We start from the raw sequence: 6,000 nt of genomic DNA, 5'->3' as shown, positions 1-6,000 counted from the left end.
CCAACACAAGCCAAATCCAAAGCCATCTGATTGGCCGCCATTAGCTCCGCCCACTTCACACGTTGATTGGCCCATGCTAAGCCTACTGGTCTTTGATTGGCTGACCGTAGCTCCTTCATGCTAATTAGTTGGCTTCGCCCACTTCACACGCTGAATGGCCCGTGCTAAGCCTACTGATCATTGATTGGTTGACTGTAGCTCCGCCCCGTTATGCTAATTAACCGGCTCCGCTGATTGGTCCATTGTAGGCCTACTGATCACTCTCCCACGCTTTCTAAGCCCTGTGATTGGGCGCCGCCGCCGCCACCGATTGGCCCGTTCTAAGCCCACCGATTGGCCCGCTGAACATAGCCTTCAGTAGCGCCCGCCAGACGGCAGCGGCCCCGCTGCGGCTTTATCTCAGATGTTCAAACTTACCCATGCCCCGGGCTAGCGGGTGGCCTACTGAACATAGGCTTCACCGGCGCCCGCCAGATGGAGGCGACTCCACTGCGGCTTTATCTCAGATGTTCAAACTTACCTTGTGGTGTGCAACTTTCCGCCCACTTCATGCTGATTGGTCTGATTCAGACGTCTAAGCCTACTGATCACCCTTCCAATGTAAGCCTGCCGATTGGCCCGTTCTAAGCCCACTGGCACCGGATGGTGCAACCCTTTACTGGCTCCGCCCACTTCACGCTGATTGGCCCATTCTAAGCCTACCGATGGCTGGCCCTGATTGGTCCACGCTAAGCCTACTGAACGGTGATTGGCTTACCTGTCGCTCCTAAGCAGCTTCAGACAAGACACACGACAATTGTTGATTTCAACCTTTATTTAGTACAACAGCCTCCTGGTCCAGCTGTGGGTAGGTTCAGCTGCATCAGAGAGATCATTGGTCCATAATTCCATGTGGACATCTCTCACGCTAACTCAGCTCCCTCGGTAGATTCCAACTGTTATTGGTTCATCTGACTGCACGTGGCCGCTCACCCAGCTCCTTATTGGTTCTAGTCGGTCACCGCCTCCCTCATAGGCTCCAACTCTGATTGGTCCATCTAACAGCAAGTGGTCACTGCTATTGATCCACTGAACCGCAAGCCACTCATTGGTCGCTCACACTCATCTCTAGACGAGATAAATTTAACTGTGGAACTTTTACCATAAGATAACTTTTGCGGGGGCTGGTAGGCTCCAACGGCTATTGGCCCGCGCTAACCGCATGCCTCCACCCATTGGTTCACAACGCGCATGCTCTGACGGCGCCGAAGAAGGTTCCCTACACATTTAATAGAAATTATGCTATTGGTCCAGCGGCGTCATAGGGCACAGCTGTGGCTGGCCCTGATGCTACTTACTTCGTGGCGCAACTCTTTAATCGCTCCACCCACTTTGCATTGATTGGTCCATTTTAAGCCTACTGACTTCTAAGCCAGTCCACGCTAAGCCTACTGATCACTCTACTAGCGCTCTGATTGCCAATTGGCCCTCGTTCTAAGTCCACTGACACCAGATGGCGCAACTCTTCACCAGCTCTGCCTACTTCATGCTGATTGGTCCATTCTAAGCCTACTGACTTCTAAGCCAAACCAGGCTAAGCCTACTGATTGTCCCTTCACACCAAAGCCTACCGGTGTCTGGCCCCTGATTGGTCCACGTTAAGCCTACTGAACAGTGATTGGCTAGCCTGTCGCTCCTAAACCACAATGCAGCAGCTTCAGACAAGACACACGACAATTGTTGATTTCAACCTTTATTTGGTACAACAGCCTGTGGGTAGGTTCAGCTGCATCAGAGAGATCCCGGTCATCTCTTGCGCTCATTGGTCACTCAGCTCCCTCGATAGACACCATATGGCTCATCTAACTGCAAGTGCTCATTGGCCCATCTGACTACAAGCCTCTCATTGGTCACTTATGTCTAGGGCTTCCTAACAGGCTCCAACTGCTATCGGCCCATGCCTCCATCCGCGGGTGCTCACTGGTTCACAATGGAACTTTTTCACATGCTCTGCCCTACACAGACAAGAGATGGCGCCGCTTGTCTTTGCAAAGATGGACAGCTGCCATTGCATTGGTGACTCATTTCTATCCAACTGGCTCATAGTCCTAGAGAGCCAGCGTTCTGAACAGCTTACATGCCGCCGCCTCCCGCTATTCACATAGCCACAGTTGGAAATGAAAAAAAGAACAATTTCAGGGTACACATCTCAAAACACACTCTACACGAGTAAAGTTGGCTTCCCCCGGTTGCACGCGGGCGTTAGGTCAAGCCCGTCCCATCCGCGGCTGCTCACTGGTTCACAATGAAACTTTTTCACATGCTCTGCCCTGCACATACAAGAGATGGCGTCGCATGTCTTTGCAAAGATGGACAGCTGCCATTGCATTGGTGACTCATTTCTATCCAACTGGTTCAAGAGAGCCAGCGTGCTGAACACCTTACATGCCACCGCCTCCCGCTATTCACATAGCCACAGCTGGAAATGGGGAAAAAAAATTTTTTTCAGGGTACACATCTCAAAACACACTCTACACGAGTAAAGTTGGCTTCCCCCGGTTGCACGCGGGCGTTAGGTCAAGCCCACCCCATGAGAACAAGCTTAGGATCGTTCAGGATGTGTGTGCTTTGCAGTTCAACCTAAAAACTGTTTCAATCAAGCAGAATGGCAAATGATGCAATGGAGCGCGTTCATTCTTGAGAACGAATTTTGTGACAGAACATAAACAAAACAAAACATTTCAATGTGCAAAAAAGTCATCGTGACGCTAATCAGGAAAGCGAGCACGCGTTCGGAATAAGCAAGAAGAAGCACATGATCGAGAAAACAACGATAGTTGATGTTGTGCAGAGAAGCTGGTTTGAGGGAAAACAGCTTGTATGATCAATAAACCCCATAGAGCTTGGGCCTGTTTTTATTTTAGACAGCGCGCATTCAACACGCGAAATTAAATAAATCGAGCAGAATGACAATAGCATAGTGGCGCTATGTGGTGAAGCTCAAGACGCACTGACACTCCAACGCTTATTAAACAATGACGCACGTACTGAAGCTAAAAACGAAAAAGGCAGACTGAACCCAAGCTGGGTATGAAGAAACACAATTGCTCCCATCAGAACATTCTGTTCAAACATAGCCAGTGTACACGACACAGCTCGCAATCCTGGAAGCACTCTTAGAAATATAAGTCCAAGGCACAACGTCGCACTATGAACGAGTTCACCTCGGAAAAAATGCGCGCTCACCTTAGCAGACGGGTCACGAGCACCATGCTGCAATATCTGAAACATGCGGCGCGTGGACAGCTCACGCGACTTTAGCCAGCCCATGCAGTTTTAGACTTCAAGATAAGAAATTAACTAAATCAAGCACAAAGCACAGTGATGCTATGTCGTGACTGACGCTTATTAAACAATGCTATGCAGTGAAGCTTCGCACGTACTCAATGTTAAAAACGGACACTCAACCCAAAACTGAGTATGAAGAAACACAATTTCAGATTGCTCTCTCCCAGAACATCCCGTGCACCTCCGCGTTCCTTCTCTATACTGGAAGCAGCAATATTAAGATCGTCGTACTATGAACAAGTTCATCTCATAAAAAAAGAAAGGGCTTACCTCATCACACCGGTATTACGCACGTAGACTCTTGTCGCATGGCGCGGTACAGCAGGGTAGGGAAACACGGCCGCGTGGACAGCTCACACGATTTCAGCCTGCCCGCGCACACCTCACAACATGCGCCGACACACCCAACATGTCTACCACTTACCGTGCCAGCCGCACGGAAAACTTGATACCCGAAACACAGGCGCGTAACACACCCCTCCGGTTGGGACCATCTCTTTTATATCAGTGCTCGCTCGTTTCCGCAAGGTTGCAAGCCCGAGAAATTGGGTCACCCTGAAGATGTGTTGGAGTCATCTGTTTTATATCAAAAACGCACTTCATGGCCAAACTCTGCGGCGGACCCTAGCGGAAAAAAATGTTGCGTCAAGGTGATGTAAATAGGCCTTCTCCGAGAAACTGGGTCACCTCGTAAATCATGTTTTCCGAGGCCGCACGTTTTAAAACCAGTGATCACACCACACTATGCGAAGGAAAAAAAATATCCCTATGAGCCCACCTGCTCATTGCCGAAACAAGCTTTCTCTAACCAAGAACAAAGGGTTCGCTTATGCAGTTTCCAAGAAGTTCCAAATGTCCTTCGCAGCTAACGGGCGCGCATCACGGGCCGTTCCTGCGTGATTGTGTAAACAAAATCGCACCACCCTCCAAGGGCGCATTTGAGTTCCGTCCATCGGTCGACTCTGGGTTAAGCGCACAACGAGGAAGATGAGGAAAGTTCTCATTTTCAGTTCATTCGGCAGTATTTCCTGTTTTTAGAGGGGAAAATTCTGTGTTGTGTGATGGAGAAGCTATATAGATAGGTGATAAGGAGAAGGATTATATAGCACGTACTCATCGACTAAACGAGTATAGTTTGTGGAGAGCGCCACGCTATTTTAAAGCCATTTTATATCATATCCCAAACGTTCTGCGCGATCAAACGGAAGAAGAAAACCGTTTCACGCATCACGGTGCGTGCGCGTTTCAGCGTGCTCAAACAAGTTCTGGCTATTAGTAAAAGAAGTAGTTTTGGGTTCCCGGGCGGGTTCTGCATGGTGTTTCCAGCGCATCAGGCGACAACGTAAACTGTTCTGCGCGATCAAACAAGTCCCGCTCCCACGCGCGTACCATATCATAACTTGTTTTAGCGTGCTCAAACAAGTTCTGGCTTTTGTGGTCGTATGATGGTGCAGATTTGTAAGAAACACTGAAGAGATTCAAGGATGATCCTCCGACATGAGAAAAGTGATGAGCAGCGACTTGACAACCGCGAAACTGCGAAGCCTCAGTGTGTCGTGTGGGATGGATCAGTTCGTATGCAAACGCATGCTGGCAGATTTACAATGCCTACACAACTTTTTAAATGGACACGGAGAAGAGAGTGATTTTAGCGACATTTTGAGAGCTATTCCCGTGCGGAGTACTCATAAAATAAGACAGTTTGTGAGATACAAGTTGGAACTGTTGGAGCGACATAGAAACGGAGAACCCATCGACGAGACAATCATAAATGCCGTTTTTTCATCCCCGTGGTGCGCGACTACTGGAAAAAGAACCACACGAGCTTGGACATTACCGTCGTCGAAGGAAATGAACGTGTTGTCTCCACGTTAGAAGACGTCCTCGCTAAAGTGTTGTGAATACAGTGTTTACCACAAACAATTTTTTCATAATCTTTATTGTTTGTGACATAAAGTTCGCACGAAATAAATGCGGGAATGAAGCAACCACTATAGTTTTATGGTGTAAAACAAATCCACCTCGCGAACTACGCCGGGGTCTTGCCACCCATTGAGTAGATATCTAGTGACAGCGCGAAATATTCATTGTTTACGCACATTGAGATCATCCATAGATTTTTTATGAAAAGAAACGTTTATTTGCCTGTGCTGTGTCACTCAATCTTTGGAAATATAAACCGACCGCTCACTTGGTAAATCGCACAACAACAACATTGATTCCACCGATAGACCAGCATGCGTAGCAGAAGGAGAGCTTGAAGAATATCTACAGGTACAATGTCTTCGTAGCTCGACCTCCTTAGGACTTCATCGAGATTACGTGATATTTTGAATAGAAATGAGACTCCTTGCTTTCGCTCGATTACGTACTACATGCGTAAGATCTTGTCCACGGCGCTGTCTATCCTGTCATCTGCGCTGAATCTTTTGTTGATGAAAGCTTCATATATTCCTTCCGGCACTTCCTGTTCAGGTATCCATTGGAAGAAGGTTGTTACAACATCGAGGACCACGCGTCCTACAGAAAATGTGATTTTCGTCAGTTCTGTGAAAAGAGGGCAAGAAATCGATTTACCTCTTCTTCTATCAAACACCATGCTGTGTCGATGTGCTATCCCGAATGGTGTGCGGTGGGAGCTCGAATTGCACAGCGTGTTGCCTATTTACAGAT

The sequence above is a fragment of the Ornithodoros turicata genome, chromosome 1 (assembly GCF_037126465.1).
Source record: "Ornithodoros turicata isolate Travis chromosome 1, ASM3712646v1, whole genome shotgun sequence".
Classification (NCBI taxonomy): Eukaryota; Metazoa; Arthropoda; class Arachnida; order Ixodida; family Argasidae; genus Ornithodoros; species Ornithodoros turicata.
The sequence above is the reverse complement of the archived record's forward strand: the minus strand, read 5'-3'. Positions refer to the sequence as shown.